The following is a 12,048-nucleotide window of genomic DNA, read 5'->3' on the forward strand; positions in this document are numbered from 1 at the left end:
GACATACAAGTCTGGAGTTGAGAGCTAGAGATACACTTGGAGTCTAAAGTCTATATCTAATATTTGAAGCCATAGAAATGGATTAAAGCACCTAGGAAGAAAATATGGATAGATAAAAGATGCAGTCAAAGGTCTGAGACTTGTGACATTTCAGTATTTAGAGAATGCAAAGATGAAAATCCAGCACAGGAGACTGAGAGAGAATAGCCAGAGAAGTAGAAGAAGAACTGAGTGATGAGTTCACGAATAACAGAGAGAAGTCTTGCAATCATGGGAATTATCAGCCATGTAAAATGTGGCTGTTCTGGTAAAATGAGCACTCATCCTTGACCATAGGGTTTCTCAACTTAGAGGTCCGTGGTGATGTTTAGAAGAGCTATTTTTGTAACATGTTGAGTCAAACGATTGTATGAAGTGAGTTTAAGAATACATGAAGGATGAGGAAGTGAAGATTTAAATTAAAGACTTTAAGATTTTAAATTAAAAATTTAAAAATTAAGTTTCATAATAATTAACCACATTCAAGTACTCCATAGTCACATATTAGCTATCATTTTCATCATCATAGAAAATTCTACTCGACAGTGCTCCAGTAAGGTGTGAAAAATTGATAATATATAAGAGGGAGAAAGAGTACATTGAATATGCAAGATGAGATGGAATCCAATACAAAAGTGAAGGGATCAACTTTAGGTAAGAATCCAGACAGTCCAGCCATTGTCACAGAAGGAAAGACAAGGCATATGGCTGCAGAATCAGGGAGGCTGGTAGAGGTGGTGGTGAAAATGGATGGATATTCTCTTCTACTTGCTTTTAGCTCCAAAACCCTTAGTCCCCAACCAGCATTCTCTCTATTCTTGTGCGAGTTGTCCTCTTGAAGTGTGAGGCAATACTGATGAAATTTGTCTAGGCATTCACTTATTCAATCATGAATGTATCCACTGTTTAATAAATACCTAAGTTCTATGAGGCAGCAAGTTAAGTGCTAGAAAATATAGGATGGGCAAAAGCAGGCATGGTCCCTACAGTTATGGAGGTTACATTCTAAGAGGCAAGGCAGGTGTTAATCAAATAATCACACTCAAGGAGTTACACACTAAAATGGGTTCTGAAGAAAGAGACATGTTTCCTCGAGAGAATGTGCCTCATTTGGAAATTTTTAAATTTTCCTTTAAAAAGGATCTTTATGTGGAGATCTGAAGCATGAGTAGTTGTTAATGCACGCAAGATACGTGCACACATGTTGTGTGTGTAAGTAAGAATGAGTGATTTTTCCTTGTTTACCAGTTCAGACTTCCCAAGTTGTTCTCAGATTTCTTTAGTCTCTAGAAGCTGTGGAAGAGAAGTCCAGGTGGATCATCCTTGTTTTCTCCCTTAGCTTATTCTGAACTATGAAATACATTCGACTGTTAGTTAGAGGATGAGATGATTTGAGAGAGTAGCATGGAAACATATACATTACCATATAGAAAATAGATGGCCAGTGGAAATTTGCTGTATGATGCAGCAAACCCAAAGCCTCTGGTGCTTTGTGATAACCTAGAGGGGTGGGATGGGGTGGGAGATGGGAGGGAGGTCCCAAAGGGAGGCGACATATGTATACCTATAACCAGCCAGTTCATGTTGATGTATGGCAGAAATCATCACAGTATTGTAATTATCCTCTAATTAAAAATAAAATTTAAGGAAAAAAGAAAATTAGGGGTCCCCATCCCCAGTTAATAGAATTGCCTTGGAACAGAATCTTAACAGTTTGAAAAATTACTTAACTGTTTTTTGTGTGTGTAAAAAAAAAAAAAAAAAGTGTAAAACTGGTGATATCTACTCTTTCCTCCCAGGATTTTTGGAGAATGTTAGAACTTGCATAGGAAACTGTGAAAAATTATTGTTGCTTTTCATAATCAAGTCTAAACCTCATGAATTTGGGTTCTTCTCCAGTCTCTCCTTGGGGTCCAGTTTATGACACCAGCATCTTTACTGCCTAATAATCTATAGCCATTGTCCCAAATTCCTATCTCAGTTTATTCAGTTGTTAAATGCTTAGTGTAAGCAGATCACGGGGCAATTTATATCTCAGGGCAAAAAAATTATCTGTCCTACACGTGATGAGCTTAATTTATAGGAGAAGATAAAACACATACTGTACATAGATAACCACCACATTAGGCAGTGTGGTGAGAAGAATGAAGAAGAGGTGAGCCAAATGACAGCCAGGCAGGAGAACAGAAGAAGGATTCATACTGGGAACGTCATTTCAGCCCTTGGAGCCTGGGTAGGATGTGAAATAGTAGACACGGTGGCGAGAGGACTTCTAGGCAGGGGAAACAGCAAAAATAAAGAGCTCTCCTTTCTGTACATACATCCCTCCTTAAACTGAAGAGGATGTTTTTGGGCACAGAGGTCTGCCCAGAGCCTGCTGAATAAAGGAGAGGATCATTAAACCAACAGTGTTTATGCTTCTGTGGCTATGACCAATGATAAGAAAATTCATTTTATAAATAACCCGAATACATGCATAACCAAAAAATTTCATAAAATAATAACTAACCTTGCTACATGTGATGCTGTTAGATATCTACTAATCTATCTTCTTCTGTTTCATTTTAAAAATTTTGTTGTTTTTTGATGTGGGCCATTTTTAAAGTCTTATTGAATCTGTTTCTGTATTGCTTCTGTTTTATGGTTTGGTTTTTTTTGGCCATGAGCCATGTGGGATCTTAGCTCCTCAAGGAGGGATCAGCCTACCCCTCCTCCATTGGAAGGCAAAGTCTTAACCACTGGCCACCAGGGAATCCCTCTATTTTATGTTTTTAAATCCTGATTGGTCCTAATTCAAACCAGCTATAAGAAGACATTTTTCAGACACTTGAGGTATAGTGCATAATTCAAGAATTGTTGCTTTTTTAGTGTAGTAGTGGAATCTGTTTTTATGTAAGAAAATATTTATATATTTTTTAAAGATAATATGCTGGCACACGTGCTTCAGTCATGTCTGACTCTTTGCCACCCCATGGACTGTAGCCCACCAGGCTCCTCTGTCCACAGGATTCTCCAGGCAAGAGTACTGGAGTGGGTCGCCATGCCCTCCTCCAGGGGATCTTCCCGACCCAGGGATTGAACCCATGTCTCTTTCATCTCCTACCTTGGCAGGAGGCTTCTTTACCACTAGCGCCACCTGGGAAGCCACATGCTGGCATATGTAGAAGTGAATTAACATTCTGTTTGGAATGTTCTCGAAAATACCTCCCAAGGAGTAAAAGTTGGAACAACAGGACATAAGAAGCAGGTGTGAACATCTTGCTGTTGTTAAATCTGGGTGATGGGTGTATGGGAGTTCATTTTACTATTTTCTCTACTTTGTAGATGGCACTGTGTTCATAAAGAAAAAGATCTTAAATTCTGGTTATATTTTTATTTCATTATTCACTTGTATCATGAGTTGGCGGAGAAGGCAATGGCACCCCACTCCAGTACTCTTGCCTGGAAAATCCCATGGATGGAGGAGCCTGGTAGGCTGCAGTAATGGGGTCTCGAAGAGTCTGACACTTACTGAGCGACTTCACTTTCGATTTTCACTTTCATGCATTGGAGAAGGAAATGGCAGCCCACTCCAGTGTTCTTGCCTGGAGAATCCCAGGGACGGGGGAGCCTGGTGGGCTGCTGTCTATGGGGTCGCACAGAGTCGGACACGACTGAAGCGACTTAACAACAACAACAACATCATGAGTTGGAGTTTGAAAAACACTGTACTCAACCATGTCAATATAAATGCAAGGTAGACAACAGGAGACAGACAAATGTATCAGGCTGTACCTCTTGAGCTGGAGATTTGTTCACGGGAACAGCAGGTGATTGACTTCTCCAACAAATAGTTGCTCCAACATCAAAACTACCTGTTGTTGCTAAGTCATTTTACACAAAATATGAAATATCTGAGATTGTCGCCAATACAATCTAAGGTAATGATTTTCATTTAAGACCAAAGTTTAAAAAAAAAAAAAAAGTATCTTCAAAATTCTGAGCTGAAAGTATGGTACTCAATTCCTTGAATGGAAAATTTACAAGGCAGTGGACATTAATCTCCTTACACTTAGGTCAAATTAACCTTTTCTTGGCCTCATATAATTTATGTGGAATCACAAAGAATCAAAAAATGGAACTGATCATTCATAATTATTTGTTGGCCTTTTTGGAGACTCCTTCAATCTTCACACAAATACATCCAAACTAGCATGAGCAAAGAAACAAGTGATTGCCTTCAGCTTAAAAGCCTGTTTTGGTTAAAAGCCTTAACATATTTTAAGCAGCAGATTTAATGTTTAGTTATTGTATTTTCTCTTAAGGCAACTTGTCTGATGAATCAAGGGCTAAATCCATCTGTGACTACATTCTTCATATCCAAATTTATTCATTTATGTAATTCCCAATTATTCAAAAAATATTCTGCTCAGACCTTTATTTGCACGCAGCCCGAGATTCTCATTATAAGGGGAGGTCCAATTTGTCGCTGTTACACCCTTCGGCAACAGTTCTGTCAAACAATAGTTCTTTCCTAAGCATATAAACCAGGAAGACAGATGCAGGGTCACTTCCTATAAGAAAGTAACCACCACTGGCAACAAGGGGTTATTGCTGGTGTTTTCCCAGTGTTACCATGTGTGACGGCTGAAAGTTTATGTGTTTCCCATAGGGCGGATAGTGTCTGGATAAATCAATATAGCATAGTGGTCAAACATAATTGTCATTTCAATGTACTCTGCAACTGAGTCCCTTCAAGACAGAGAGCAGTTATCATCCTTGTATTAGCTGAACATGAACTTTATGAAGTCTTTATTAATAGTCATTGTTAATTCCTAAAATGTAACATGGGTCTCTTAAATTTCCTGTATAACTGTTTTTGTTTGTTTTTAAGGAACTAGAAAATATAATTTCTAAGAGCAAGGGGTACTGAGATATTTTTTTTTAGCATGTGTCTAAAGGTTGGAAAATAATTTCTTTTGCAAGTTGAACACTTTTATGCAACCAACCTTCTAATAATTTCAGCTTAATTTGAAGAGGGAAACTACTAGAGTTAACTTGTGCTTAGCAGAGAATTTATGGATTTTTCATTGCATTAAGGTGCAAAGATATTGATATGGTTGTTGTTCTTGGCTACCCATTTTGCTTTCCAGGCCTGACCAGGAAGAATGAAGGTCGCCTGGAAATGTGATACAGCAAGCAAGATGTAGAAATAATGTGTGTCCTGGGGTTGTCTCCCACTGGAGAGTGAGTGTTTTCAGTTGAGTGTGGAACAGTTGAATGATGTTAGATTAAAGTACTTTTAAAAATTATATGTGGGAAGAAAGATACTTGTGTGTCACTGCATGTTTAGAAGGAAGATACTGGCAGCATTTTTTGTTGTTTCCCAATGTTTTCCCTACTTTCAAACTTCTGATTTCCAATATCACCCCCACTAGTGGTAAACAGATCTGCACATGAGCCAAGCCTAGAATATGAGAGAATCCCATCCTTTGGGCTATGGCGACAGGGACCCAAACTAAGGTAGTTGGCATAATTCATTGAATTTACTAACTGCAAATGGTAGGAAGGACATCTTATCCTGGAGTTATCAGCCATGAAAATGGGAAGCAGCAATTGCTGGTGGTCATTCTCCCTGCCCCACAAAGCCACCTGTATGTAGAAGGAGAGAATGAGAACAACACAGAGAAGCAGAGCCAAGGTCCGGAGAGAAATCTGATGACTTCACTGGTGTTTCTGAATCCAGTTGTGCTTGAAGCCACATTTACCCCTGGACTTCCCAGGTACATAAGCCAATAAATCACCTTTGTCCTTAAGCTGGTTTGAAAGAGGATTTTGCTGTTGCACTGGAAAAAGGCCCACTTAATACATACTGAGTTTGGATGGGATCATTATCCACTATGCTATGCTATGCTGTGCTAAGTCACTTCAGTCGTGTCCGACTCTGTGCAACCCCATAGACGGCAGCCCACCAGGCTCCCCCGTCCCTGGGATTCTCCAGGCAAGAACACTGGAGTGGGTTGCCATTTCCTCCTCCAATGCATGAAAGTGAAAAGCGAAAGTGAAGTCGCTCAGTCGTGTCCAACTCTTAGCGACCCCATGGATTGCAGCCTACCAGGCTCCTCTGTCCATGGGATTTTCCAGGCAAGAGTACTGGAGTGGGGTGCCATTGCCTTCTCCGATTATCTACCATAGTTTTAGGTTTAATTCTTTAATAGCATGCTTCCTATAAGCATCAATAATTAGACTTTTTAAATTATTTTTAATGTTTTAATTCATTCTCTGTGTTCTCACCTTTCATTTTGTTGATTATAATTTCATTACATTAAAAGAAAATAATGCCCTGTAATTAAAGATAACGCCCTGAATTTAAAGATAATGCCCTGAGATTAAAACATAACCAAGCTATACTCCAAAGTTCCAACAAAAGGGAAGTCAAAAAATGAATTAAAAAAAAAAAATCAGATATAATCCAAATTGAAACTAACACACCAAAAATATTCCACAGCAAAATAGTGCAAGAAGTTGAAGAGAAACACCCTAGAACAAAGGTGAAATGGTCTGCTGATCAAGTGGCTTGTACATAAGACACTGAAAGAAGAGAAATCTCCATGCTACACTTCTCCCACCATCTCCCCAAATATAATTAACTGCACTAGGGAGCTTAGTTTCTTTAACTTCTACAGACTCCACATTTTACATAAACTCCCCAGGTAATTCTGATGTGCACAAATTTTAAATTCATTGTGTGAAATACATACTTTAACTCATCCAACATTCTTAACGGTTCTGTAAGATGGGATCTATTAGTAACTACATTTTATAAAAGAGAAACTGAGGCATAGAAAAGCTAATTTGCCCAAAATCACACAGCTGTTTGGAGAAGGAAATGGCCGCCCAATCCAATATTCTTACCTGGAGAATCCCATGGACAGAGAAGCCTGGCAGGCTACAGTCCATGAGGTTGCAAAGAGTCGGACACGACTGAGCGACTCTCTCACCACTGAGCCTATCTCACTATCTGTCACTCACTCACAGAGCTGTTAATAGTAAGTGGTTGAGTCAGGTTTGAAACTCAGGCGAGTGGGTTCCAAAGCCAGGGTGTATCTAACCACTACCCTACACTGTTTTAAAACAATAATCACAATGCAGAGACACAGCAGCAGTGGCAACAACGGCAGGCAGGCCAGGAGAAGAATATGTCTGGGTTCATTTGGGGTCTTTTGCTACTCTGCCCCCCAGGAGCTCTTCCACCCCAGCCAACACTGATTTCTCTCATTTCTGAACTTATATTCAACTTAAAATCAGTATCGCACAATTTGGCATTTAATCATGCCCCTTTCATTCTGTTAGTCTGGTCTTCTCAACTGGATGAGAAATTTAGATCTCAGGTCTAGTTTTTCATCTCCCCTTGCTTGTGGCACCTAGTACAGGGCATCAGAAAGTTATTTGTTGCCAGATTTGGAAATGCTAAATTGACTTTAGAAACCTGTGAATTTTAGACTCACTTAGGACTGAATTCATGAGACTGACATTTCATTTTATCGGTCCCTACCCATTTGCAGTTTTAGATGTATAACCAGAGATTTCCTTCCTTGAGTCACACCAGATATTCTTTTGTTGATCCACACTGTTCAAAGCCCCCATTTATTTTGCTAATCACATCGGTGTGGGAACGTTCCCTTCCTGCAGCTGAGAGCAGTTCTTGAAAGATTTTCTTTTTAAGAAAGCTTCCAGCAAGCTCTTTCGTTTTTGACTTTTGTTTGCTTCCTAGAAATGCCCATGCTGGGACAAAATTACTTTATCCAGATGCCAGTGATTGAAAAGACATTCTAATTATCTGCCGATGGTAAATCATAAAACTTGTTTGGAAACCCTTTGTCAAGCCTGTGAACCTTCAGAGGAAATCATGTTTTACCTGGGACCGCTAAAATAAGCATGGTATTTGGAAATGCCGTAGGCTTGATTGCATTGAATTATAAATTGAATCATTACTAAATTTCACCTCTGAGAGGTTTTCAGTGATTGTTTTATTCAGCTTTGCTGACTACCCTGCCCATAGCAACTCTGGCAATGATTCCCCTAGCGGCACGATGGGGCTGCCCAGCTGCAGAAATTCATGACGGCTGCATTTGCCTGCAGAGTTTGGAAAGATCTAAGGTCTTTGGAGACCAGAAATGTGTTTTTTCCTTGTCTTAACTGGCAGTATGAGCCTCTGGCATTTCAAAGTGCAAGTCATTAGTGTCCACTGGGGTGATGTTAATCTATCTGTGTTTCAGTCCCAGGACATTTTCCAGTTGCTCCTGCCACAACGATCTCTGCCATCTCAGTGCCTTTGATGCCCCTCGTGAATTCAGGAAGCTCTGCAGTGCCAGCAGGGCTTCACAAAACCCAGTTGCTCCCCAATCCTCTTTCTCTTCCACCTCTCTGTCATCTTCGAAGAAATCTCAAAGCTTATTTAAAAGGTGGGGCGTCTGCCAGGCATTTTCAAACTTGAATTGAGAGAAACCTGTTATTGTTAGGAGTTTTTTTTACACATCTCAATAGGAAGAAGACTTTGTTTTATTTTGAATTTAGGGCTTGAGTCACATAGTCTGGGGAACTTAAGCCGACATTGATCACATTCAGGAGAAATAGAAGACTAGTGTATGAAGAGGAGGCAGACATGAGAATTGCCAGAAAGCAAGCAAAAACAGGGCCCTTGAATGGTTGGAAGGGACTCTGGAAAGCCAGAGTACCCAGGTGATGCTGGAAGTGGGTGTGTGCCGTTGGAATTGGCAGGACAGCCTATCCTCCTCCATCTTTCCGGAAAGACTCAGCTGAACCCCTGCTGTCTGAGCTACGGTTTGGGGGAGGGCTGAAAAGGGGCAGGGGCGCTTCTTTTATCAGATTGTTCCGAACTTCCTAGTGGGTTAATGTGACATGGAGCCAAACCACACCGAAGAGCCTATTTACTGTTGTTAAGAGCCTTGGCCTTTTATTTAATCATCAGAAAAAAACCAAGGCTGTAGGTGCTGGTAAAGTGCCAGATTAATTATTCAGAAAGAAGGGCCTGGGATTGGACCAAATGTTGTCTCATTAGCATGCAGTGTCCATGCTGGAGTCTGGTTAGACAACCAGGAGAGGTCTATGGGAGGGAAACAGGAGAAAAACAAAAAATTACCTTTCCCTGTGTTGTGCTGTGGAATATCACACTGTAGAATGCCCAGTATAGGGTACTCTCCAGCAATGTGCTTTGGGCCAGGCCTTGTTCAGGAATATGCAAGACAATTATTCTGCCAGCCTCCTGAATCTCTGCCCATAAACTTGGCTTTCTTTCCTCTTACAATCCACTGTGTCTAAGGACCACCCTCCCACTTTTCTTCAGATCTCACCTCCTCTGGCCTACTCAAAGACTTCAATCCTGAAATTTTCTCTTCTTTTTCCTGTGCCGTTAATTTCCCCTCTCTACTAAATGATTCCCATCAGCATGCATTCTAATATATTTTTCATCTTGAAAAAAAAAAACTCTCAAGACTCTACTTCTCCCTCCAGCTTCTCTCTCTCTTTTTTTTTTTCCCTTTACAGTAAAATTCCTGAAGAGTTGCCTATACTATTTTTTTTTCCCTTTACTCCATTCATTCTGGAACTTATTCATATCAGGTTTTGTTCCCACCATTTCACTTACCAGTATGGTTGAGTAGCCAAATCCAGGGGTGACTGTTCCTGCAAAGTCTTATTTTACTGGATTTCCTCCTTTTTCCAGCCTCTAAACAATGCAGTGTCCTGGGCCTCAGATTCCTTGACTCTACCTTGTCAGTCCCCTCCAGTCTCGTGGCTCTGTATACCAATCTTTAGGATGATGACACCCAAACTCATATCTCACCTCTCCTCTGAGGTCCAGTCTCCAATTTCCCCTTGGATGTTTAAAAGATGTCACAAACCTCACACGTCTAAAGCAGAACTCTTCATGCCCTATTCTCTCTGACCCAAATTGCTTCTCCCACAGTCTTCCCTGTCTCATAGCTGTTCCATTCTTCTAATTCCTCAATGCAAAATCCTAAATATCATATTTTTCCTCCCCTCTCTCTCATACGATGCCTCCAGCCTATCAGCAAGTTCTGTCAGCTCCACATCATGTCATACTGCACTTCCAAACACTTGCTGCTGTCTGCCTCATCACCTCTCACAATTATCAGCTCTCACCCAGACTGCTAAAATAGTCTGCTAACCATTCAGCCACAGTATGTTTTCTACATAGCAACCAAAGAAATATTTTTAAAACATAATTGAATAATTTAATTCCCCTAATCAAAACTCTTTATGGCTTCTCCATTACACTGAGAACAAAAATCCAAAGTCCTTACTCTGGTCACATGAGCTCCTCTCTGATGTGGCCCCTGCTTGTTTTCACAGCTTCACCAACTTGCTGTCTGTCGGTGCCTGTTTCCCCTCAAACCAGCCTGCCTGTGATGCCTCCAACGTGTGTAGTTTGTCTCTCAGATGTTGTAGTCCAGGTTTCATTTATAGTAACAGCATACCACGTATGGAGAGCCTACTACAGGCAAGCCAATACCTAAGGCATTTTACATACATAATTTTTAAATTCTAACCATAGGTGTTATTATTATCTCCTCTTTACGAATAAAGAAACTGAGGCTCAGAGAGGTTAGGTAATTTGCCTAGGGTAGCAGAGCCAGACAGTAGTTGAACTGGGATTCACGTCCAGGTGTGTCTGGTTTTAAAGTCTAAACTCTTCCCACTGCATTCTGCTACTTCTTTGTGATCACAATAAACTAGCGTGGATTTAACGCCCTCAGTAAAATGTTACTTTGAGGGGTGTGTTGTGTGTGTGTATGCTCATCTCCTGATATTCATTATAAAGTTAACTTAAAGCTTTTCAAAGAAGTTGCTAAGGAAATTGATCCTGTTTTAAACTCCTTGGATTCCTAGAAAAGGTGTGTGTGTGGGTGTGTGTGTGTGTGTGATGGGGATACAGCATCTTCCCACCTGAGGGATGGAGCCTGCAGGGCCGGGGAACAAGCCCCAGGGTATCAGCTGCAGTGAAGGCTCTCTTTTGTCTCCAAATGCTAATAGTTCTGGATTCAAAATCTTTTCTCTCTTTGACTGGACCCAGAGATAATAAAAAACTTACAGCATATAATTTGGCATTTTACTGGTATGGTAGGCTCACAAAAATTTTGTTCTCTCTGACAAGGCTCAGATAATTCTATCAAAATAAATCTCTGAAGGAAAAAAGCTTTCTTTTAAAGTCTATGAGAAGCCTTTTCAAGAACAAAAATAACACTTAAAACAGATATTCTATGTATCTTCTTTTTCTTCTCTTTTTCAGAAGAAATTCTACCCTTTCTGATAAGAGAAAATAAAAACGTCAGGGGGGGGAAATGTCAAAATTTGGCAATTGTAGAGAGTGGAAATTTCCTCCAACACTGTACTTTGAATTTTAAAGAGTTTTGGGCACTGGTTGTGCAGGAGTCAGATTTTCACAACTACACGTATCCTTCTTCAGTGCCCACGTCCATGAGTTCTGCACTCAGTCATCAGACGTTGACTGAGAACATGACTGTGTTAGGGGTCTCCAAAGAAAGAACCAATAGGGTGTGTATATATATGAAAGTGAAGTCGCTCAGTCGTGTCCAACTGTTTGCGACCCCATGGACTGTAGCTTACCAGGCTCCTCCGTCCATGGGATTCTCCAGGCAAGAGTACTGGAGTGGGTTGCCATTTCCTTCTCCAAAGGATCTTCCTGACCCAGGGATTGAACCTGGGTCTCCTGCATTCCAGGCAGACGCTTTAACCTCTGAGCCACCAGGGAAGCCCTGTATATATATATATATATATATATATATATATATATATATATATATATATATACACACACACACACATATATATAGTTGTTTAGTTACTAAGTTGTGTCTGACTCTTTGTGACCCCATGGACTGTAGCCTGCCAGGCTTCTGTGTCCACAGGAATATACACATGTGTATTCTTGCCTGGGAAGTATATGAGTCAGCAACAAAAACAACA

General features: G+C 40.4%; 1 non-coding gene across 1 annotated transcript; it reads right to left on the bottom strand.

The window, feature by feature from the left end:
• Positions 1 to 11,760: 11,760 nt before the first annotated feature.
• Positions 11,761 to 11,833, bottom strand: TRNAS-GGA. Its single transcript has one exon. It is a non-coding gene; the product is annotated as a tRNA-Ser (tRNA).
• Positions 11,834 to 12,048: the final 215 nt, after the last annotated feature.

This window comes from Bos indicus x Bos taurus, chromosome 11 (genome assembly GCF_003369695.1).
Source record: "Bos indicus x Bos taurus breed Angus x Brahman F1 hybrid chromosome 11, Bos_hybrid_MaternalHap_v2.0, whole genome shotgun sequence".
Classification (NCBI taxonomy): Eukaryota; Metazoa; Chordata; class Mammalia; order Artiodactyla; family Bovidae; genus Bos; species Bos indicus x Bos taurus.